General features: G+C 56.4%; 1 protein-coding gene across 3 annotated transcripts in view; it reads left to right on the top strand.

Moving 5' to 3' along the window:
* Positions 1-11256: 11256 nt before the first annotated feature.
* Positions 11257-25176, top strand: part of FRMD1 (FERM domain containing 1) — a 43374-nt gene continuing 29454 nt past the window's right edge. For all 3 annotated transcript variants that reach the window (XM_059940823.1, XM_059940825.1, XM_059940826.1), the window contains exons 1-3: positions 11257-11275; positions 11500-11784; positions 12343-12496. The gene's annotated coding sequence lies outside the window, so the exon portion shown is untranslated. The remainder of the gene's footprint in view (positions 11276-11499; positions 11785-12342; positions 12497-25176) is intronic.

The raw sequence follows: 25176 nt of genomic DNA on the forward strand, positions 1-25176 counted from the left end.
AGGATCCCCCAGGTTGCCGGGCTCAGCCCCCGCGTGTCTGACCCCGTGGGTCTGGGCTGAGGCCCAGGAAGCAGCATCTCTAACGAGCTCCCAGGCGATGTTGCTGCTGCTGGTCTGGGGCCGCGCCTGGAAACCGCAGAGCTAGAGGCGTGGCAGGCTCAGCGCCCAGGCCTCCTGCCTCCTGCGCCAGGGCTCTTTCCCTTCACAGTGCACATCTTCTTTGACTCCGATTAGCAAAAACTCTATCAATGAAGGAACTAATATATCAAACAGAAGGCTGAAATTTGAATAGAGACACTTGGCCTTGCCAGCATCCCACTATTTCCTAGAGGGTCTGGCAAACACACCTTTGTGACCCACAAACTAGCATTTATTGAGTGCACATGAGGCTTCATGCTGAGAACTATACACATGCTCCCGTTTCACCTGCACAAACCCTCATTGGAGAGGTGCCATCACTGTCTCCGTTTTACAGATGAAGAAACTGAGGCTGGTAAAGTTAGTACAATAGAGTCCAGTGGGGAAGAGGGTGTATATTCTGAAGTCATCATTAGAGTTTCATGCAAACTCTACCACTCAGTAGTTTTTTAGCCTTTGGCCAAGTAGTTGATGTGACAGTGATGATGATGGTGAGGGTCGTGATCATGGTGTTTATGGTGGTGATGATGATGATGGTGGTGATGGATGGTGGGGGATGGTAATGGTGGTGATGGTGATGAGAATGGTGATGGTGATGATGGTGATGATGATGGTGATGATGATGATGGTGGTGGTGATGGGTGGTGGGGGATGGTAATGGTGGTGACAGTGATGATGGTGATAATGGTGGTGATGATGATGATGGTGATGGTGATGATGGTGAGAATGGTGGTGATGACAATGGTGATGGTGATGATGATGGTGACGGTGATGATGGTGTTGATGGTGGTGATGATGATGATGGTGGTGGTGGTGATGGATGGCGGGGGATGGTAATGGTGATGGTGGTGATGGTGACGATGGTGATGGTGGTGGTGGTGATGACGATGGTGATGGTGGTGGTGGTGATGACAATGGTGATGGTGATGATGGTGATAATGGTGGTGATGGTGATGATGGTGGTGGTGGTGATGGTGATGACAATGGTAATGGTGATGACGATGATGATGGTGAAGGTGACAACGGTGATGACACATCTTTGAAGTGGAAGCTGGTAGCTGCAGTGAGACACTCTGTGCTGCTGGGTAATCTGACCGCCCACATTACCGGAACATTACTGGGCCTTTCCAAAAGAATGACATATTAGGAGAGAAAAATGTCTGGAGCACGAAGCAGAGCTGTCTCTAGCAGCTGGAATGTAAAGTTATCGGCTCAGTGGTAAGCATGGTAAACAAAGAACTCTGTCAGAAGGCACCTGTGGCGTTTCTGAGCACTTGGTTTTGCCGGCAAGAAACAGCCCAGACAGACAGACGGTTCCCATGGCAGCGAGTGTTTATCCTGCCCTCACAAGTCAGAGCCGGTGGGCTGAGTGCATCTAAGGAGCCGCTCTGATTGGCGTGGGCAATTTCTTTGACTCTGAATGATGTAGATCAAGACAGCACACACCTGGATCTTCTCAGCTGGGCCTCTGGTGGTGGAGGAAACACTCCTGGGAGGACAGAGGGTGAAGTAAAACAAAGCCTGGCCTGGAAAACGGCCTTTAATTTTTTTTTTTGGTATTTCTTTTATTTTTTAAGTTTCTTTTGTTTTTTTGGAGTATAATTGAGTTACAATGTGTTAGTTTCAAGTGTACAGCACAGTGATTCAGTTATATATATGTGCTCTTTTTCAGATTCTTTTCCATTATAGGTTATTACAAGATATTGAATATAGTTCCTTGTGCTATACAGTAGGTCTTTGTTGTTTATCTATTTTATACATAGTAGTGTGTATATGTTAATCCCTAACTCCTAATTTATCCCTCCCTCACCCCCTTTCCCTTTTGGTAACCATAAGTTTGTTTTCTATGTCTGTGGGTCTATTTCTGTTTTGTAAATAAGTTCATTTGTGTCATATTTTAGATTCCACATATAAGTGATATCATATGATATTTGTCTTTCTCTGACTTACTTCACTTAGTATGATAATCTCTAGGTCCACCCATGTTGCTGCAAATGGCATGATTTCATTCTTTCTTATGGCTAAGTAGTATTCCGTCATATATATGTACCACATCTTATTCCATTCTGTCGAAAACTGCCTATAGAGGCTTTGGAACGGCACACAAATCATCAGTCCCGAGAAGGTAGAGGCAACGTTTAAAACACGTTCCCATGAAATCGGAGATGATTTTAGTTTCAAGCTAATTTACAGATACATGTTTCATACGCAATGCAATTAAAAGTCGAAACTGATGTTACAGCAATGCTAGTATTGAAAAGAGAAAAAATATAAATAGCCAAATGGTTGTTTATTTTTCAGGGTAAGAAAGGAAACAGGCGTGCTGAGACAGGGTCTAAGAGACCAGACGTCTCAGACGCACATGGCTTTTCAAGGCCTTGGAGGCTCAGCACACTGGTTCTTAGGGTAGCTCTTTCTTTTCAAAGCTGTTTTCCTTTCTCTTGGTTCAGGTATTCTGCACGAGGGGATGCGGGCTGAGGACAAACGGGAGGATGCTACAGCCCAGCAGAAAGGGACTCAAGTAGGAACTGTGGACAGAAGGAGGAGGGCACTTCGCACGTGGACGTCAACCCAAGAGAGAAGAAAGATGAAAAACTCCCCGCAGTTTGTACGCTGCCACCAGAGGGCGCCCGAACCCACCTTGCCTGGTTGCTCTAAGTAATTTGCAAAATTAAAATACAATTCTCCTGTGTAGCCAGATATTTACAGTACAGTAGTTCTCAGCTCAGTATAATACAACCTGTATTAAGATCTCATGATTCCATAAGGTAGTGCAGATTTTATAAAAAACATACATTTGTCACCCAGATGAGACCGTACCTTGTTTAGTCAATTGTGATCAGTATTTTATTTTCAGTCACTCTTTCTCAGACTCTGTCTTCACCTCAATTTATAGTTGACCCCATTCAACATCGACAGGAAAATATGTTTTAATTCCAGTTTCTGTCACTGGAAACATTCGTATGTGTTGAGCCTTTTATGTCTTATTCATCATGGTCTGCGGTTGTAAGAATCGGATAAGCTCAGTTGAGTCGGGGATGCTGGTAATGGTGTTACCCCAGTCCCTACTCACGGAGGCGAGTGACCTCTGCCCTTGGTGAAAGTGCCCTTTTGGGGGAAATCCTGGTTCCACTCACGGTTCAGAACCGACTTCCACTTGTACCGCCGTCAGCAATCCCATTGGAAACGGGCTCTGAGCGCATCAGCCATCACCAGACAGGCTGGCTGAGCACATGTCAGCGCCCCGAGGCCAGCAGTTCATTAAGGTCTGTCATCTCAGCCCGGGAGGGGATGGAAACGCAGTGGTAACAGGTGTCCGGCTAAAGCCCACCCCACCACCAGGTGTGGTGCTGAGAGATGGGGGAAGAGAAGCATGGAGGGCCCATCCCCACCTGGAAGTGCAGCGGGGCAAGAGACAGATGGGCCCTCCGGGCAAATGGTCTGAGTTCCTTCCCTGTGGACCGATACTCCGATACGGGAATAACAGGACAATTGAGAGAGGAGGCTGGGCCCTGCCCAGACAGAAGAGACCACATATTCCTCATTCTCGAAGTCAGGAGACCTCCCCAACTACACATGCACAGAAAGGCTCCTTGGAGGTCAAAAGAGGAGTGATGCTAAGGGATGGCAACTAATGCTCACTACCCATAGGCCTCTTCAGTGGAATCCATCTTGGCTAAGAGATGTGCCCACACACACGGGAAAATCCTGAGCTACACCAAATATGGACTTTGAACCAGGCAAATCAAAATGATTGGTCAAAAGAAACCCGGAAGAAATGCCCCATAAAAGTGATTCAAACTGCCACGAGGGCACGACTCTCTCTAAGTCTGCTCGTGTGTCTATCTACACATACTCTTTTTTTCTCTTAATAAATACTTTACTTGTTTCACTACTTTCCGTCTGGTCTAGTGGCTAGGATTCAGAGCTCTCACTGCCTCGACCGGCCTCAGTCACTGGCCAGGAACCGAAACTCTGCTTCAAGCCACTGCAGGCCGAGGCCACCCGAGATCAGCAGGACAGACGCCAGGTGTGATCCCACGACGGCTGTGGGATAAGCCGTCCTGGTTAATTTAACGCATGACACCCTCCAAGTCAGAGTGCTTTCACGTGGCGAGGCAGACGACCTAGCTCTGACTTACGGACGCCCACAAGCCACCACCGCGCGTACACGAGCTGCTCAGAGCTGACCCCGGACACCTGCTCCGGGGGCCGATCGGGCTCTTGGCAGAGCGGGGTGACTTCAGCCTCAGCCTGGAGGGAGCGGCAGAGCCCTCACCCCTGCATTTCCCTGTGCTGTGTGGTCAGGCAGGTGGCTTCTGTCCTAAACCTTGGCTTCATGGTCTGTACAATGAAAGCAGGAGAACCAACCCTCAGGGCTAGTGTAAGGATCTGATTCGACGAGTGTCTGTTGTAAGAGCCTCTCAGAGGTCAATAAACGCCTTGTCTTGGCCCCTGCTCGGGACCATTTGCTACAAGACAAAGCACCCAAACTGAGTGCAGGACCACAATGCCTCACTTCCTTTTGGGTTCTCTGAGCAGCCTGGGCTCGGCCAGAAGTCCCCCCCCCCCCGGGCCGCCACCTCAGTGGCAGTCACGCCAGGCTCGTCAGGCCGATGCCCAAGACAGCTACGTCCTCTGTTGCCAGGCCCCCCCACCATGGTCTCCTTCTCCAGCAGACAGGTCTGGCCCCAGGAGGCGGACGTCAGGAGATGCCACGCCAGCAGAGGGACACACCTGGGGTGACAGAGTTGCTGTCTCCACCGCCTGTTGGTCAAGTGGCCTCAGACTGAAGTGCGGGGATGCTCAGAACAGGTGTTTAGGAGACAAAGACATCGGCTGTTACCTGAATGACAACTAGGAGGGTCAGTTACGGAATTGTAGGATGTGCCCAAAACGGGATACCTTGTAGCTATCATAATGACGTTATCACTCTATATGTTAATAAAACAGAGCTTTGAGATTTATTGCTAAGTAGGAAAATAAGTTGTATGACAGTGTGATCCCATTTTTGAAACAAAGTCACATATGTACGTGCACACATGAGCAGGAAGGAGCTGGCAGGGTCTGCGTGATGTTAGGGGGTAGGTATTGGGGGTCGTTATTAAGATGTTCTTTTTTTGCACTGTCTGTGGATAATTGTGTTAAAAAATAATTTTCAGGGTCTGAGGATCTATTTAAAACATGGTGAGTATAGTTGAAACCGCCCTATGTATAATTGAAATTTGGTAAGAGAGCAGAACTTCATTGTTTTCACCAAAAAAAAAGAAAATATGGGACTTCCCTGGCGGTCCAGTGGTTAGGACTCCACACTTCCACTGCAGGGGGCCCGGGTTTGATCCCTGGTCAGGGAACTAAAATCCCGCAAGCCTCGTGGCACAGCCAAAAAAAAAAAAAAGAAAGAAATATGTGAGGTGATAAATGTGTTCATTAACTAGATGGAGGGAATCTTTTCACAGTGTTTACGTTTATCAAATCATGTTGTACACTCTAATATGTTACAATTCTATTTGTCAATAATACCTCGATAAAGTTGAAAAGTAAATGCATAAATTCCTACGAAGTAAAAAATAATAGTGATTTTCAAAGGTTTGAAGGGAAGTGCTACTAAGCTCTCTTGATTTTAGAGTTCTATGCCTGTTTTGAGCACATTGGTATGAATCTAAGAATTTGAAAAGAAAGACACTTTTGTGAAAATCCATGTTCAAACACTGGATGGCAAGAGTTGAACTTTCATGAAAGACAAATTTCTAATCTCTGATCATCTGCCAGTCGCCGAGCCCCAGACCACCGTCCAGCTCTGCCTTCTCCCTCACACGTGGCCCACGTCTGTGAGCTTTCCCTGGACTGGTGACTGGAGTTAACAGCATCAGACAACCTTCTCGGCAGGTCCCAGGGGATCCCACATGGCCTGAGTCCACGTGAGCCTTGGGGAGACGGGGGCCATCCGTCCATCCGTCCAGCCAGCGCTTCTGTCTTCTCACAGGTGCCCGCCAGTCTCTTCCGGAGATGACAGCCTGACCCCTCGTTTCAGCGTGTCCACCACCAGCCCCCAACAGGGATGGGATCCGAGGCGGGGGCCTCAGGAAAAGACAGGTTCCAGAGCCTCGATTCCTGCTAAGAATTTGAAGAGCCCTGTCCTTTCTCAGCGCTCTGCAGACCTGAGGAATCATCTGGAAAGACCGCTGATGGGGAGTGACCAGGGCTTCGGTGTCCAGGCACTGGCCGCCCACCGGAAGTGCTGGTTAAGGGCTTGGAAATGACCTTATATGTGGCACGACAGCAGCAGGTTGCCCAGCCAGGAGGCCGTGCCAGCAGCGACCGCTTTGTCCCAGTTACACACGCTCGGCCACTAGCCGGCCCCGCATCTGCCGGCAAACAACCACCTTCACTGAAAAGAGGGCGCCACACTCGGTGTCACTCCAACCCAGCGGCAGGGCCTGAGATGCTCGCTTCTGCAGTAGCGGAGCAGAGGATGGGGCGCGGGGCAGCGGGGGCCCACGTGCACCTGAGGGCCCATCGTCCCCATCGCCCGCCGCCTGCTCCAGCCCAACTCGGCCCAACTGCAGCTGGTCTCTGGGGGTCACCGGGTGGCACTCAGGTCCAAGGAAGGCACAAGCCCAGACGTGTGTGGGGCTCAAGCCCGTGCCTTCGGGGCTGGAGGAGGCCTGACGTGCCCACAGGCTCAAGCCCTGGCTGAGGCCCTGGGGGGCATTCAGAGACCCCGGGACACCGGGAGCTGCAGGAGGTGGCCTGCCATCCCCACCCTGTCCCCTGCTCCCCTGTGCTGGCCGCAGGTTCCACCCTCGGCCCACGGTGGTAACATCTGTTCAAGGCCCTGGCACCTCTGTGGGGGGACAGGGGCGGCCATGTGCTGAGATGACCCCCAGGGACCTTGCACGTCGTGGGTCCTCACGACCTTCCTCTTTCCTTTCAGCATGCTCCTGGGACATCCTCTTGCTCTGCCAGCCCCTGTGGAAACGCCCCCAAGACCCAGTCTGTCTGAGCCACATGGGAGAGGCCCCCCTTCCCTGGAGCAGGGAGAATCTCTGGCCCTGGCTCTGCTCCGGCTCCACCCTCTGGCTTCAAACCAGAGGCCCTCAGCTTTTTTTCCCTCCAAATAGTTCATCTATATTTTTTAAAGCTCTTTTTTGCAATTCCTCTAACCTGGCATGGATAGATTGCTATAATTGGCACTTCTAATTCTACCCTTGGTATCTCTTTATTTTTCTCGTGCAGTTTTTATTTCTTTATTCTTTCCTGCAGACTCTTGAGGGCTGTTCCCATTTGCTTCCTATTTTGTTCATCCATCCTGTACGTACCCACCTGTGATATTGTGATTTATTTTATAAACATATATGTATATATATTTGGCCTTCCTCTGTTCCTGGCACAGGGCTCCTAAAACTCTTGGAGTTTCCTAACTGATAAACTATAAAGCTGTCTTTTGTTGTGTTAATGAGGTGACTTTAGGAAAGCTTCTAAGGTTGCAGGCTGGTTGCCAGGAGACCAACCATGTGGTTACAGGGTTGGAAATTTCAGTCTCACCCCCGACCCCCAGGGAGGAAAGAGGGGCTGGAGACAGAGTTCAATCGCCAACCACCAATGATTTAATCAATCCTGTCTGTGCAGTGAAGTCTCCGTAAACCCAAAAGGATGGGGTTTGGAGAGCGTCCGGGTCGGTGGACACCTGGAGGTGCTGGGAGCCCGATGCACCTGGGCAGCATGGAAGCCCTTCCCCAGAGCCTTGCCCTTGCGTCTCTTCTCTGGCTGTTCCCTCTTTTTTAATAAACCCATAATCTAGTGAGTTTCCTGAGTTAACTGGTCAAACCAGTTTAGCTGATTTCCTGAGACCTGTGCGCTACTCAAGCAAATTAATAGAAACCAAGAAAGGGGTCCTTGGAACCTCAGATGTATATCCTGTGGGTCGGAAGCACAGGTGATGACCGGGGCTTGGAATCGGTGTCTAAAGTGTGTGTGTGTGTGTGGGGGGGTGTCTCGTGGGACTGAGCCCTTACCTGGTGGGGTCTGACACCAGCTCCAGGTAGATGGTGCCAGATCTGAGTTGAATTGCAGGACCCCCAGCTGGCGTTGGGGCATCGCCTGGTGGGGGAACTCCCCCCACCCAGGGACTGGGTGCAGCTCTTGCCGCTGTACAGCGTGTTCTCATTATAGCGACTGCATTTTTCACGCTGAGTGTTTCCACTCGGGCCTTTTTATGGTTTCTTGGTTTTATTTTGTACTGATAAATCTTCTTTATCTGTTTAGATATATTTAACATAGTTATTTGAAATCCTTGGCCAATCCACTTTAATAACGCTGATTCACATTATAATCTTGTCTCTTTCAGGGTAGTGAGCAGCCCATCCTTCCGTGTGAATTTTAAAGGGCAAAACCTTTTATTAGTAAACTTTGTCAGATTAGTATACTATTTATTTCTCAACAACTACTACAATACATGAAGTCAGTCTGTATAACTTGTACAAGCAATTATTAAACATGAAATAATAAAAATTTAAGTTTTAATCACAATAATTAGAAACTCTATGTCACTAGGATATAATATTTATAAAAACGTGCCTTGCTTTTGGCTGAGAAAATTTTCAAAATGCATTTCATTACTTACTGGCTTCAATATTGCATTTTAGAACAGGTCCCTAGATTTGACAGTTTTTTGTGACACTGTGGATCACAAGCGGTTTTGGGTAAATTTTGAGAAGCTGCACTTTCCACTAGCACATGACACTGGCATAGTTGTATATGTCCTGAGAGATTCGAAGTGATTTAGAAATGTATCCAATAAATTACTGCTGCAAATATATCTTAGGACTTTAATGGGAGTCATCCAGCTTCAGAAAACAACCTGAAATTTCTAGATTCTCATACCCTGGTACCCCCGCTCCACCCACCCACCCCAGCCAATATCACCTTCTTACCATGTTCAGCAGTAGATTCAGTGTAGACACATTTTATGTGCTGGCAGAATTCATCTAATTTTCAGATTTCATAAGGCATCTGGAAAACTGTAAAGGCCATAAAATTATTTCAGGATCTCAAAACTTTATTTCAAAATTATTATTGTCTCTAACACAGAAAAAAATTATTCTTAAATTGTCTTATGTTTCAAAGATGGGCTGAATATAAGTTGCACAGGTAGAATGAGCCTTCTTTTTTCTTTTCCTATTATTTTCTCTGTTGGCAAACTTGGCATCAACTGTCAAGAGACTTTGTCATCTTTATTTTGACATTAATAATATGTCATTTTGTAAACATGATTGCTTTCTTTTTATTGAAATAATTTCTTAATCTTTCAATAACTTTCAGGGCACTGTGTGCATTGAAGTTTGGTTCCTGCATAATTTTGCTACAACATTACTTTTATTTAAAATATTTTGTCAGATCAGTACAGAGCAAATACAATTAAAAGTGAGTAAAAAGGTATAACTTTGATGTGTGTTGTGGAATGTATATTTTCAGTAATATCAATAATTTCCAAAGGAACGTTGGACACTGCCTCTCTCTGATTTCTTGGATATCTCGCAAGTATCTCAGAAACAACACATCCTGAAGTTAAGTCCAGCCTCAACACCGTCACCCGCCTGCTTCCCTGCCGGGCGTGGCAGCCCGTGTTCACGCATCCCCGGAGCTGGGAAACAGCGTCCTTGATTCCGCCCGTTTTCACTTTCTGAATCCTTAGCAGGTCTGCTGACTCTGGCCTTTCCTAGGTTGGCTTCCTTTGACTGGAGGCTCTGGGTTCTCTAACCCTAGAGTCTACCGGATTTATGTATTGATTAACTAAGGCAGTAAATTCACTTACAGACCAGGGGGGAATTCCTTTTTCTACAACAAATCCAAGCAGGTTCCCCAGTGACTTTCCATCATGGACTCTGCCATTTTCCTCCCTGGTCTGGGAAGATCCCACATGCCGCGGAGCAACTGGGCCCGTGAACCACAACTACTGAGCCTGCGCGTCTGGAGCCTGTGCTCCGCAACAAGAGAGGCCGCGATAGTGAGAGGCCCGCGCACTGCGATGAAGAGTGGCCCCCGCTTGCCGCAACTAGATGAAAGCCCTCACACAGAAACGAGGACCCAACACAGCCAAAAATAAATAAATAAATTAAAAAAAAAAAATTTCAGTTATCTTTTAAAAAAAAAAAGAGCAAATGCAGACAGCAGGACACGGTGGATATTCTCTAGGCTGTGCAGCAGGAGAAAGCTTTGTGCGCCCTTACCTGAGTTTTGATCTGTTCCAACCCTCACTGTCCTCTATAAAATAGGAAGAATGGTCCCTGTCTTGCAGAATTCAGCATACTATTGAGTACCCAGTAGATGGCTGGCATTATGAAAAATAGCTTGTACCCAAGTACGAGGCTCTCTTGGTTGAGTGGGGAGGAGACACCTGAAAAATCACACTGCAAATGAGGCTGTGAAATAATTGAGGTTTGCAGTACTGAGAGCGTCCCAAGGAAGCCGTGAGTAAATGGAGTTGGGAACAGCTTTACCCCAATTGTTGGTTGAGTGTGACCCCGAGGTACGAACTTACTCACGGAACAAATAACCGTGAGCTGCCAGCCACTCTTCTAGGTGTTTGGGTCTCAGCAGCAAACAGAAATACCTGCCCTGGTGGGGGGGGACTTGATCAAAATGAAAGAGTAAATAAGGTAATATACTAGAAGCTGACACGAGCTCTGAAGAAAAACAAAGCTGGGAATTGGTGAGGTTTAGGGTTCAGGACTGCTCCCTCGCAGCCCCTCCCAGGGCCCTGGGCCTACTTTTCTCTGGACATCACACCCCAGCCCTTCCTCGGGGCCCCGCGGCTGCTTCAGCTTCGGGCCCCGCGGCACTGGAAACGGCGCGCATCCCTCCCCGCGCACGCCGGGCTCGCCCACGACCGCCTCGCGCGCGTCCCACCGGCGGGTTCTGGGCCCTCCCGCAGGTCACCAGGTCCCTGGGGGCACCTCCGCTCGCCAGGCACCGCGCTCTGCGCTGCGCCTCCAGGGCGAGCGGGTGCGCGCTGGCTGGTGGAGGTCCGGCGGGACGTTTCCCCCAGACACCACCGGAGCGCCCGGGCCCGTGCGAACGCCGGAGAACGGGACCCAAGGACCTTGCGACCCCGTGAGGCTGCACCCTCAGGAAGGTGCGACCCCGGATGCTCAAGCCCCGCGGCCGGGCCGTCCAGCTGGTCCGGCGGGGAGGGAGGGCCGCGGTGGTGTGGGGGTGGGGAAGGGAGGGGCTGGGAGAAAGGGGAGAAGGCGGGGCGGGGGCGGGAGGCAGCGGGCAGTGGCTGGGGCGCCGGCCAATCCCGAGCCCGGGCACCTCCCCCTGGGGATCGCCCCCAACCGCCGCCCCCGCGGGTTCCAGCCTGACCGCAACCGAGCTACGGCCACGTTCACTCCGCCGCCCCGGGACCCCGACCTGGACCCTCGCCCAGACCCTCACCCCGACCCGGAGCCGGACCCCGACCCCGACCCGGAGCCGGACCCGGGGCCAGGCCCGGACCCTGACCCAGACCCGGACCCTCACCCCGACCCGGACCCGAACCCGAACCCAAACCCTGACCCCGATACGGACCCCGACGCCCACCCAGACCCCGACCCGGACCCGGAACCGTGAGCCCTGTCTGGACCCTGACTTTGATCCCCGCAGGTGAGCGTGTCAGTCTCCGCGGCGGGGGGCACCCCCTTCCTGCGACCCCGGCCCCGGCCGGGGGTCCCGGGGGTCGCGGGCACCGGACCCGACGGCTGTCACCTCACCGCCGTCGCCTTTCCTGGTTTACGCCTCTAGGTCCCACCCAGAGGCGAAGGTCAGGACCCTCCCCCGGGCCTGCTGTCGCCCCTGGGCGGCTTCTTACTTAGAGACCTGGTGCGGGCCCAGGCTGTGCGCGGAGCGGGCCGGCGCGCCCCGGCCAGCCCTTCTAGAGGGAGCCCCCGGCACCCCTGGCCCCCCGGCTCCCCCGGCCCCCCCGGCCCCTCCGGCGCCCCCCGGTCCCCCCGCCCCTCCGGCCCCCCCCCCCGCCCTCCACTCCGCCCTCCACTCCGCCCTCCACTCCTTCCGCGGCTTCTCCAGCCCCTCCCCCGCAGCCCCATCACCGCCACACCCACACCCCGCGGTGGCCCGGTGCTCCCGACTCAGGCCGGGGCGGCGGCGCTGGTCCGCGTTGGCGGCGCGGCCTCCTTTATCCCGCCCCCGCCACTCTCCATCCAGGTGCGGCCTGAAACGTGGGCTTTCTGAGCTCCTTTGGAGAAGGCTCGACTCTGAACATTGCCTGAGGCTGACCTGGAGGAGGGGCGTCTGAGGTTCGGGGAAGAGCTTCCCGTTTCGGCACCGCCGGCAAAAGCACCGAGAGGGAGACACCCAGGTGAGGGGTACCTGCCTGCCTGCAGGATATGGGGTTCCCAGGAGAACTGGAACTTCCCAGGTCACAAGGTCGGGCTGTTCTGGGTGATTTGTGTGTGGGGTGTTGGTGGCATTGACGCAAGGCAACAAACTGACATTAGCTGTGAATCGCCGCGTTGAGGGCGTTCCCTGGTTCAGCGGCGCGGCCACAGCGCCTCTCTTCTGCCTCCCCAGAAAGGAAGGCTGGAGCAGACAGTGGCTGCGGAGCGGGGAGGGCTGCGGGGGCGGGGCTGCGGGGGCGGGGCTGCGGGGGAGGGGTGAGGCGAGCGCTGGGGCGCAGGGGGCGGCTTGGGGTCAGTGGGTGAGTGTCTTCTTCCACCTTTCGAGTTTCCTTGGAAGGTGAGTGGACTTTTCTGGGACGCTGCTGGCGGGGAGCTGGGCCTTTCCATCGGGAAGGGGGCTGCTGGCCACTTGGCCCTGAAACACCTGTGTCCCCACTTTTCTGTGGAACCTCGGCCCCCGGCCTCCATCAAGGATGGACGAATGTGACTGAAGACAAAAAGGGACGTGCGTCCTGCGCCCACCCACCCAATTCCAGCGGGGCAGGGGCGGGTGCAGCCTGTCTTCCCAGCAGAGGTAGGCAGACACAAGGAAGTGGGCAGGAAGGCCCAGCCCAGGCCCCGTGGCTGTTCTTACCTGGGGGCCGGGGTGTGCAGGGCCAGCTGCTTGGCTGACACGAGGAGGCTCTATAAGTCACGCCCCATGTAACATAGTTGTGTCCAGTTCACAAAGTCCCTTGGACTTTCAAGGATCTTCTGGTGACCAGGATGTGGTGACACGAGGGCACAGAGGCCCCAGCCACCTGCTGACCTGGGTTAGGTTATTAAAGTGGTGGCCTTGTGGGCCCAGGTGGGCATTTTGTGGCAGCCCCTTCCTGGCCTCTGGGCACGAGCTGGATGGCTGGTGGGTATGTTGAGGTCCACGCCCCGACGGTGGGGCTGTAGGTGGGACGTGCGGGGCTGTGTGCGTGGCAGGACCCTGTGGCCCCCAAGTGAAGAGTGGCTTTTCCAGGAGCAGCTGTCATCAGGTGCTGATTCTCCCGGACTCTGGTCTGGCACGGACCAGTCCCTGCAGTGAACGAGAGATGTGAACTTGAACCTCAGGAAATCCTAGGCCTCCCAAGACGGGGAAGACAGGCCCACTAGAACCTCAACATGTTTTTCAGCAGGACATGGCAGGGGTGGGTGGCCTGCCGGCTACTCAGAGGGCAAGGCCTGGTCACCTGTCACCTCACCCCAGCCCCAGTTTAGGCAGGGCTGGTCTGCCCCGCGGGGACTGTTTGGGGCACCCTGCCCTCCTCCTAACAGGGGCCTGCAGAGGGCCTCCATTTCCTCTCTTCTAGAAGCAATAACTTCCCAGGAGCTTTAATCAGCCAGCCGTCGCTGCGCCATTTTGCTCTCGAGAAGGGCGGGCTAAACGCCAGCCAGCCGTGTTGACGAGGTGCAGGCCTGCGGGTTTCCCGTCTCGCCCACCTGATCCCGCCAGGCGGGCCGTTTGTGCATCTTCTTAGGCGTGGCTGGGCCCCCGGCAGAGGTGGCTTCCCTGTGCTCAGGGCAAGCAGAGCTGCTCCTTGACTCCTGGCCCGTTTGTTTCGAGGCCTCAGCCTTTGTAGGAAGGTGGTTGGTTTAGAAAAGTACAAGACTTGCCTACACGGAATCGCTGGCTTCCTTAAAGTTTGAAGTGTCCGTGACGCAAAGACCGGGTACTTTGTACTTGACAAGAACTGTGCCTTGTTTTCGAAATGACTGGATTTGGAGGAGCCGGTCAGGTCTCTGCCGTGGCAGGACCGCGGGCCTGGGATGTTCTCAGGTGACACCTGTTGTCTCAGGGTGGCTGTCACTCAGGAGAGCGTCGGGGTCCCCTGATCCTCGTTCTCCCCCATCCTTAGGACACACAGTGTGACCCAGGCACCAGGGCGCGGCTGAGGGTGGGTGCCAGCAGGGTGGGAATGCCTCTGACTACGGGAACCTTGCATCTCCCTGCACCCCAGGCTCGGCCCCCTCCCTAGTCCCGCACCCCTGGGCTCGGCCCCCTCCCCAGTCCCACACCCCTGGGCTCAGCCCCCTCCCCAGTCCCGCACCCCTGGGCTCGGCCCCCTCCCCAGTCCTGCACCCCTGGGCTCGGCCCCCCTTCCCCAGTCCCACACCCCTGGGCTTGGCCCCCTCCCCAGTCCCTGCTCCCCTGGGCTCGGCCCCCTCCCCAGTCCTGCACCCCTGGGCTCGGCCCCCTCCCCGGTCCTGCACCCCTGGGCTGGGCACCTCTCACCCTGCAGTCCACACCCTCCCGTGCCCCTGCTGGGAAGCCCGGCGGGAGGCTGGTGGAGCTGCCAGGCTGAGACGTGGATCAGTCAGGGTGGCGGCTCAGTGAGCAAGCGCGAGAGCAACTGTGGCCGTCGTGACACAGACGTGTGGACGGGGGTGAGGAAAGGGGGCCGCGCGCCCGACACCAGTGTCAGCGCTCCAGGGACCCCGCCACCTGCTCCCCACACAAGCCCAGACGCGGCCTGCGTGGCCACGCTCCCTGTCCTGTCTACTGAGCACGACGGGGCCCAACACCTGAGGCTCCCTTCTCTAGGCACCCGTGGAGGGACCCCTGGTGGCAATGGCCAGCGGCCCCTCTGGACGGGTCTGGGTGGCCGCTGGTTCCCGGGGCACCGCCTGCACACACGGGCCTGACTGTGATGCTGACGTTAAGCTTCTGTCATCACCAAGGGGGTCGTTATTCCAGTTACTTCGCTCGATAACATAATGGAGCAGGAAGCAGAGAGGTTTACAGGGTGCCCGTGGGCCCCAGGGCCCCAAATCCCGCTGTAAGGACACGGAGAGCGTGATCCTGACAGCAGGGCACACACAGGAGGGAGGCCGAGCGCCTGCAGGATGAGCCCTGAGGCCGCGGTGCCTGCGTGTGCGCCTGGCCGCCCAGCGGACCCTGCCCTTGGCCTTTCCTCCTCGTCCCCTGAGGCCACGGCCAAGACCCCCTGTCGGCGCCTCCCTGCCAGCCCCACCCGACAGGGAGAAGAGTCTGGGGGGGCGGGTGAAAGTCAGTCCTTTCTTGAAGGGGATCTTCACACGTGCATGCCCTGTGCCATGAGTCGGGCCCCTGCCAGGACGCGGGGCTGAGCGGACCTGCCTCTGCTCTTGTAGAGGAAGCCACGGGTGACACTGCAGCTTGTTCTCTGCTCCCAAGAGAGGGACGTGGCCCTGGGGTTCTCATGCGTGCGCACCGGGCAGCTGGGCCCAGGGGCAGCGAAGCAGCCGGGCACAGACCTGCCCTCGGAAGTGTGGGGCGCAGCACCGGGAGACCAGCCCGAGGACACGGGGGGCACAGGTCTGGCACACAGGAGTCCACGTGCCCGGGGAGATACAGGGCCGGTGCCAGGGTGGCTGGCGGCCAGAGGCCAGTGGACGGTGGGAAGGGGCCTTGGCCTGAGGTAGTGCATCCCAGGCGGAGGGAACGGTACTCGGGACGGTGCAGAGGTGGGGTCCCCAAGGTGGGGGGACCCTGAGGTGGGGAGCCCGTGCGGGCCGTGGTGGGAAGTCCCCGTAGAATTCTGGACGCGGAGAAGGCGAGGGGCTGGGCAGGAGAGGGGGAGGGTGAGGACGACAGAGGCCGGCCGCGCCAAGTTAGGGGGAGAGGCCCTGAGGGGCAGTGGGGGCCTTCGGAGGACTTGCCCTGGGCGGGTGGCGGGTGCATCCCACCCTGCTTTCAGACGTCTGGGCAGCTGTGAGGAGAGGGAAGGAGGGCAGGGGGAGCAGGCCGCTTTGTTGGCCCAAGCGGGACACGTGGGTGGCACAGACCAGGCTGGTGGGAGTTCAGCAGGAGGCCCCTGGCCGGTGGCAGGGCTGGTGGGAGGAGAAAGGAGGGGAATGCCAGCGCGTGGCGCAGAGCCAACGGGAGGTGGGACGGGTCTGCTCCCCTGGACCCGGCAGGCGGGGTGCTCTGGAAGGGAGGAGGGCAGAGGGCTGTGCAGGAGCCCCCCACCTGCCCGCGTGTGTTCCACGGGCGTCACCAGGATGCAGGAATGTGGGTTTAGATAAATAGAGTGGGTGTCGAATATGGGGCTTTAGTCAGGGCTCTCCGGGGAAGCAGAACCAATGGGGGGGACAGGGAGAGAGCTGTATTTTGTAGAACCAGTGGGGGGGAAAGGGAGAGAGCTGTATTTTGTAGAACCAGTGGGGGGGACAGGGAGAGAGCTGTATTTTGTAGAACCAGTTGGGGGGACAGGGAGAGAGCTGTATTTTGTAGAACCAATGGGGGGGACAGGCAGAGAGCTGTATTTTGTAGAACCAGTGGGGGGGAAAGGGAGAGAGCTGTATTTTGTAGAACCAGTGGGGGGGACAGGGAGAGAGCTGTATTTTGTAGAACCAGTTGGGGGGACAGGGAGAGAGCTGTATTTTGTAGAACCAATGGGGGGGACAGGCAGAGAGCTGTATTTTGTAGAACCAGTGGGGGGGAAAGGGAGAGAGCTGTATTTTGTAGAACCAGTGGGGGGGACAGGGAGAGAGCTGTATTTTGTAGAACCAGTGGGGGGGACAGGGAGAGAGCTGTATTTTGTAGAACCAGTGGGGGGGGGGACAGGGAGAGAGCTGTATTTTGTAGAACCAGTGGGGGGGACAGGGAGAGAGCTGTATTTTGTAGAACCAATGGGGGGGACAGGGAGAGAGCTGTATTTTGTAGAACCAATGGGGGGGACAGGCAGAGAGCTGTATTTTGTAGAACCAGTTGGGGGGACAGGGAGAGAGCTGTATTTTGTAGAACCAGTTGGGGGGACAGGGAGAGAGCTGTATTTTGTAGAACCAATGGGGGGGACAGGCAGAGAGCTGTATTTTGTAGAACCAGTGGGGGGGAAAGGGAGAGAGCTGTATTTTGTAGAACCAGTGGGGGGGACAGGGAGAGAGCTGTATTTTGTAGAACCAGTGGGGGGGACAGGGAGAGAGCTGTATTTTGTAGAACCAGTGGGGGGGGGACAGGGAGAGAGCTGTATTTTGTAGAACCAGTGGGGGGGACAGGGAGAGAGCTGTATTTTGTAGAACCAGTTGGGGGGACAGGGAGAGAGCTGTATTTTGTAGAACCAATGGGGGGGACAGGCAGAGAGCTGTATTTTGTAGAACCAGTGGGGGGGAAAGGGAGAGAGCTGTATTTTGTAGAACCAGTGGGGGGGACAGGGAGAGAGCTGTATTTTGTAGAACCAGTGGGGGGGACAGGGAGAGAGCTGTATTTTGTAGAACCAGTGGGGGGGACAGGGAGAGAGCTGTATTTTGTAGAACCAATGGGGGGGACAGGGAGAGAGCTGTATTTTGTAGAACCAATGGGGGGGACAGGCAGAGAGCTGTATTTTGTAGAACCAGTTGGGGGGACAGGGAGAGAGCTGTATTTTGTAGAACCAGTGGGGGGGGGACAGGGAGAGAGCTGTATTTTGTAGAACCAGTGGGGGGGACAGGGAGAGAGCTGTATTTTGTAGAACCAGTTGGGGGGACAGGGAGAGAGCTGTATTTTGTAGAACCAATGGGGGGGACAGGCAGAGAGCTGTATTTTGTAGAACCAGTGGGGGGGAAAGGGAGAGAGCTGTATTTTGTAGAACCAGTGGGGGGGACAGGGAGAGAGCTGTATTGTGTAGAACCAGTTGGGGGGACAGGGAGAGAGCTGTATTTTGTAGAACCAATGGGGGGGACAGGCAGAGAGCTGTATTTTGTAGAACCAGTGGGGGGGAAAGGGAGAGAGCTGTATTTTGTAGAACCAGTGGGGGGGACAGGGAGAGAGCTGTATTTTGTAGAACCAGTGGGGGGGACAGGGAGAGAGCTGTATTTTGTAGAACCAGTGGGGGGGACAGGGAGAGAGCTGTATTTTGTAGAACCAATGGGGGGGACAGGGAGAGAGCTGTATTTTGTAGAACCAATGGGGGGGACAGGCAGAGAGCTGTATTTTGTAGAACCAGTTGGGGGGACAGGGAGAGAGCTGTATTTTGTAGAACCAGTTGGGGGGACAGGGAGAGAGCTGTATTTTGTAGAACCAATGGGGGGGACAGGCAGAGAGCTGTATTTTGTAGAACCAGTGGGGGGGACAGGGAGAGAGCTGTATTTTGTAGAACCAGTGGGGGGGACAGGGAGAGAGCTGTATTTTGTAGAACCAGTGGGGGGGACAGGGAGAGAGCTGTATTTTGTAGAACCAATGGGGGGGGACAGGGAGAGAGCTGTATTTTGTAGAACCAGTGGGGGGGGGACAGGGAGAGAGCTGTATTTTGTAGAACCAATGGGGGGGACAGGGAGAGAGCTGTATTTTGTAGAACCAGTTGGGGGGACAGGGAGAGAGCTGTATTTTGTAGAACCAGTGGGGGGACAGGGAGAGAGCTGTATTTTGTAGAACCAGTGGGGGGGACAGGGAGAGAGCTGTATTTTGTAGAACCAGTGGGGGGACAGGCAGAGAGCTGTATTTTGTAGAACCAATGGGGGGACAGGCAGAGAGCTGTATTTTGTAGAACCAATGGGGGGACAGGCAGAGAGCTGTATTTTGTAGAACCAATGGGGGGGACAGGGAGAGAGCTGTATTTTGTAGAACCAGTGGGGGGACAGGGAGAGAGCTGTATTTTGTAGAACCAATGGGGGGACAGGGAGAGAGCTGTATTTTTGTAGAACCAATGGGGGAGACAGGGAGAGAGCTGTATTTTGTAGAACCAGTTGGGGGGACAGGGAGAGAGCTGTATTTTGTAGAACCAGTGGGGGAGACAGGGAGAGAGCTGTATTTTGTAGAACCAGTGGGGGGGACAGGGAGAGAGCTGTATTTTGTAGAACCAGTGGGGGGACAGGGAGAGAGCTGTATTTTGTAGAACCAGTGGGGGGACAGGGAGAGAGCTGTATTTTGTAGAACCAGTGGGGGGACAGGGAGAGAGCTGTATTTTGTAGAACCAATGTGGGGGACAGGGAGAGAGCTGTATTTTGTAGAACCAGTGGGGGGACAGGGAGAGAGCTGTATTTTGAGGAGCTGGATCGTGCCTGCGTGGCTGGCAGGTCTGAAATCCACAGGGCGGGGCGGGCGGCAGGGCTGCAGGCCCAGGAAGGGCGGACGCTGCAACTCGGGTCGAAGGCCGTCTGGAGGCAAAGGGCCTCCTCCTCCAGGGACCTCAGTCTTTCCTCAAGGCCTTGGACGGCTTGCATGCGGCCCTCCCACACTGCGGAGCTCATTTGCTTTACTCAAGGTCAGCTGTTTAAACCATGACTTCACCCGAAGACCCCCTCTGAGCAGCAGTCGACACCGGGCACGTGGCCCAGCCAGGCGGACACACGAGGGCCGGGCAGCCACGAGGCTGCGCGTGGTCCTCTAGGCTGGGCCCGGGTCTGTGGGCCCCTTTCGGGTGCTGGGGCCCTGGGGTCTCAGGAGCGGCCAGCGAACATTCGTGACTGGGACCCCGCTAAGTAAAGGCTTCCCCGGAGCCCCAGCGCACGCTCCCAACGCGGGAACAGCGATTTCAGGGCGCAGCGCTCACCCACCGACCCCGCTTTGCCCTTGGCTGGGTCGCAGCCTCGGGAGTTTCCCGGGTGGCAGTTGAAGCTGGCTCTGTACGTGGAGGGCGGGAGAGACCAGGAAAGAGGCAGACATCCGGGCGGCAGGTGCAAGCTTACTAAGCAGGGACTTGGGTGCGACGCCCGTCTCGGGCACCCCGCCCGCCAGAGTCTCAAGTTCACACGGAGGCCCTGACGGTCCGGCTGAGCTCACCTCCAGAGGGCCTCAGCGCGTCTCTGGCACTGCCGCTCCTGCGGGAACCGGCGGCAGAGCCTGCGTCCGAGGACAGGGGTGTGGATCGTCCGGGTCCGGCTGGTGGTCAGCCGGTGGTCACGTTCTCTCGATGGCCGCCTCCACCGTGGGGCGTCCGCTGGCGGCCTCGCGCTTCCTCCGGGCCGACACGCGTGTGTGACCCCGATCACAGGTGAAGCGCGTTCCTCCGAGGCCGCGGTCCACGAGCCGGCACAGCCCTGGGGGCCGGCAGGCAGGGGCGGGGGCACCAGGCCGCTTGCCGAACCCCGCCCAGCGACCTCGCAGGCCACGTGCTGGGTGCAAGATGAAAGGTGATGGAGACCCTTTGGGGCGCGCCGTGTAGGAAGGCTCTGCTTCCCCAGGAGGTGCCCCCCGCGGCGGGCCTCAGGTCACTGCTCCGTGGGGTTGGGCCCTGGGCCCTCCCCAGTCTGGGGACCTCTGTGTCCTGGGCGCGGGAGCCCCAGTGCCCACCCGCCAGGCAGAGGGAGCATCGGGCAGCGCTCGCCCGCAGCGGGATCAGGGCCGCAGGCGAGAGCGGGCCCCTCCCCTCCCTGCTCCCGTCACCTGAGGCCGGTCTGCCAGGCGTTGCTCAGCAAGGTCTGGGAAGCCCGCAGGCGGCAGCCGCTCCCCGCACCCACCAGGGCACGCCCCCCGCCGCCCGGGGTCCGCACAGCGTCAGGCCTGCCCCGTGCGGCCTGGGCACGTCCTCGGGGCACATGAGGCCCCGCCGGCGGAGTGGACGCCCACTCATCTCGGTGCTGGAGCCCCTCACTCGGGCATCTGTCCACCTTCCTGGCATCGTGCCTCTCCCAGAGCTCTTGCCAGGTGACTAGTGAGCCAGATAAACTGGTCCCTGTTAGGGGTGCTTCCCCGGCCCCCCAGGACGCTCTGCCACCCTGCGGCCTCCCTTTCCTCCTCTCAGGGCGCCTCTTCCCCCAGAGCAAGCGTCCCTCACCCAGATGCACCTTAGGTCTGAGTGGCTCTCTCTCAGCTTCGAGGGGGTTTGCCGTCGGGATTCTTCCTTTGGGTTCTGGAAAGAGAGGACGCTTATTGGTGCTGGACCCTGAGACCGGGCCCTGGGGTGGGTGTCTGTGCCCCGCCCGGACATGGAGCGCCCTCGGAAAACACCCAGGGTTTGGAAAAACCATTCCTGCGCGCTGGGAAATAGGATCGGGCTGTTGGCTTCGGATAACTGGTCACCACACCCGCCATTTCCTGCCCACCACGGCTTTGCCCTTAAACCAGCGCCGTTTCATGAATAATGGTGTGTGTTTCACACTTTAACTGTTGGTTTGGTGCTGTTGGTTTGAAGTTGGTGTGTATTTGAAATCGTTCTTGATTCTTCGCCATTAACAGCAACTTGGATCAATAACGTCTTTGAAGACACTGGCTGTGCAGAGGCTCCCGCCGTGGCTCTTCCCTGGCCTCCCGAAAGCAGGCACCAGGCGCGGCTTCTCCACTGGGCCGGGGCTGCTGCAGGGGCCGGGTGCCGGGTGCCGGGTGCTCTGAGGCTCCAGATGGCACGAGTCAGGACCCGCACGCCCTCAGCAGAGGGAGGACGAGGAGAAGAGCTGGGCGTCGGAGACGCGAGCCCCGCGGGCTGGGCGCCCCGTCTGTGGCCAGCCTGCCTGCACGAGCCCAGTGTCCTGGCGCCCAGGGGAAGGGGCCCGAAGTCGGCTGGAGCTTGGGCTGGTCTGGCCTGAGGCTCAGCCTTTCCTCAGTACCGTGCTTTCCTAGCTGTGGGCTCTGGGCAGCTAGAGAGCCCAGCTCGGGCTTTCATTCCCCTTCTCAGCCGTCGGCAGATCGCGCTGCAGTCCCAGCGCCCCTCAGAGCTGGCCCTCAACTCTCGGCAGGGGCGCCGCTGCCTCGCGGAAGGGTCCCTCGGGGGCGTCATCCAGCAGGGAGGGGCTGACGCGGGCGTCGCTGTGCCGTGTGCCTGGCGTGCTGCAGGCGTGCGGGAGCTCAGTCTGCGGTTTTCTTGCTACTCAGTACCCCGTCTGTAAGTTTCCACCCCTGGTTTGTAAATTCATAACGTTAAGCCGAGAAAAAGCAGCCACCCTCCCCTTTCACTAGAGTAGTCTTGTTAATTCTCTCTGGAATTGCAGGACGCCTCACTTCCTGCTCCAGGGGCTGGGGAGGCTCTGCCCCTCTGTGCCCCTCGGGGAGGTCTGCACCCAGGACTTCTCTGGTCCAGAGCGAGCCAAGGCCCCTCAGAACACACGGAGGACCTGCCCGGGCATCCGGGCGGGGAGGCCCCTGGTCTTGCTAGCCCTGTGGAGGCGGGGTGAACGCAGCACTGGCCGGCTATCTCGGTTCTGGTCTCAGTGATTGGTTCTGTTTCTGGGCGCTTCTCTTGTCCCTTTTGGACCTCAGTTTCCTCCAACTGTAAAATGGAAGTAAGGTGAGCCTTTTTGTCTTATGGGATGGTGTAAATAAAAGCATTTGGAAAAGTTTAAAGTGTAAATATAAGGTACAGAAGTGAAATGTAAAATGCATTATATTTAAAGAAAACATAAAAGTGCAAACGTAAGGTCTCAGCCAGGCTCCCCGTAGGTGGAACCTTGCCGAGAAGGGGCAGGAGGAGGCGACAGGCGAAGGTCAGGCTTTGCTGAGCAGGGAGGGGATTCAAGGACTCCTGAGTGGGAGGAGTTAGCTAGCTTGCCGAGGTCCCCTGCCGGCAAGTGGCTGGTGAGCACACGCGCCTCTTACACTGAACGAGGGGCGCTGGGGTCACGGCACATGACACTTGAGACAACAGCCTCGTTTCACTCCACCCGCCAACAAAAGGAGCTTATCTGTTGGGTCCCCCAGCCCCAGAACTCAGCTTCCTAAGTGAAGAAGCAGAAAGTGCTGGAAGAGCAACACTTTAGGTGGCTGTTCTGAGAGTCTCATCATGAGGGAGGGTCCAGATTACGTGAATTCCACTCCCAACACGTGCCATTAACAGCATCTCCAAAGACTTCCAAAGACCTTTTGGCCTCTGAATGCCCCGGTGTGCTTCTCCAGACCTGAGAACCCATTGGAGGTTCTGAGAAAAGACTCTGAGTCCATCTTGCTTTACATTTCTCGGGTACTGCTGTGACCTTGAGCAGGTGGAACCCTTGGGGTTGGTCCAGGAAATCTGAGCCACCTTGTAAAAGTCAAACAGACCTATAAACTTGGAAGGATCCTTGTCAAGGTCTACAGTGACATTTCTGCTTAGGGTTGGTCGTGGCCAAGTGTAATACCAAGTGCACTGGTCCACCGCCATTGACAGGGCTTCTCTTCAGGCCAGGAGAAGGCGGGGTATGTGGGATGACCGGATGGCCATGACCCTGAGTTCTCAAGGAGGGGGGGCGTGTGATGGCCACGGCCTTGAGTTCTGAAGGGGACACATGCAAAGGTCCAGGGGCTTGAAGGCCGAGGTGACTTTCAGGACTCCGGTCTCTCCTTGGTGGGAGGTGTGCGCCGTTCTCGGGCTTTGAGCTGGAGTGTGTGATCTGCCCCGTGTTGTAGCAAGAATTTGGGGCCAAGATGTTAAGAGCGCAGGGCTGGGGGCTGAGAGAGGAGACTTTGGGAGCCCCTGCGGTAGTCCAGGCTAAAGATGAGAGGGGTGTGGACCAGGCAGTGGAGGGGGGGGGGGGGCGTGGCCGGAAGGCGCTGGGGTGGTTTGATGATACAACCGTTAGGATTTGCTACGCTCTGGACTTGGGGCGGGAGAAGCAAGACACCAGGCCGCTCCCAAGCCTGCTGTCCAGAGCAGAGGGCAGGAGGGCCGGAGCACCGTGGCTGAGGGGCTGTTTTGTTTCCCAGGGACTCGGGCGGCACCTGGCAGCTCGTCTGTGGGCTCAGCAGACGCCTCCCGGATAAATGAAGGGATGGATCCCGCCAAGCGTGGGGGTGACTTGCCCCGCTCCGCCCGGCCGGCACTGCGTGTCCCGCGACCTTCCGTCTTTGCCGAGGTCCTCACGCTTGTTTCAGGGCAGAGTCCTGCTTTCAGATGAGCAGGGCCGCTGTGACCGGGTCTGCGTTTGGGTCTCCGCAGCCCGCATGGGACCCTCAGAGGCCTCGGGCGGGCCTCCCCCGCGCGGGTGAGACGTGCTGCCCCATGTGTAGAGGATTCAAAAGCAGCAATAAAACGCACTGAACAGGTCTGCTTTCCTGTCGCCGTCCGCGGCGAGTGTCAGCCGCACAGCCCCCCGCGTGGGGTGGGCCGTCCCCACCTCGCCCCTCTGCCCCGCGCCCACCAGGTCGCTTAGCACAGGATCTGCGGAGGCGCGGGGACTCGGGGACCCCTCCCCATGTCACCCCGCTGCCGGTGGCCAGTCCGGGGAGGAACCCGCAGCCTGGCGCCGGTGTCAGCACCTTCCCTGCCCCACGCGGCCTCCCAGGGGAGACAGCCCCAGCGTGTGGCCCTGGCACCTGGATAGCCTTTTGCCAAAATCCACTGTACTTTCCAAAGCGTGTCTTTCTGCTGAGCTGCAGCTCCAGTGTCCCTGTGCGGCAGAGCAGTGGGACAGCGTGGGCTCCCAGCGAGGGCAGGCGCTTACCCAGCGGAGCTGTCAGGCAGGCCTCGAGGGGCGGAAACGAGTCACCCAGCAGCAGACAGACAAATACATCACAGGCACCGTGGTTTGGATCACTCACAGTTTGGAAGTGGTAAGCTTTGCTAGACGGGATCGCAGGCAGGAGCTCCTGCAGCTGAGCCGTGTGCACGGCCGTCCGCTGGCCGGGGCTGCGAGCGTGGGTGCTAAGCTGCTCCCCAAAGCCCTTGTCCTCTGCGCCACACGGTCGGGCCAACTGCCGCCTGTGCACAGCTAACTTCGTTCTTCTGGGCCTGCCGGCGGCAGGGGGGCTCTAATTCCTAAGTTCACAGTCATGGCAAGTTCAGCACAGAGAGGAGGCTGGCAGGGA

The sequence above is a fragment of the Balaenoptera ricei genome, chromosome 12 (genome assembly GCF_028023285.1).
Source record: "Balaenoptera ricei isolate mBalRic1 chromosome 12, mBalRic1.hap2, whole genome shotgun sequence".
In the NCBI taxonomy this organism is placed as follows: domain Eukaryota; kingdom Metazoa; phylum Chordata; class Mammalia; order Artiodactyla; family Balaenopteridae; genus Balaenoptera; species Balaenoptera ricei.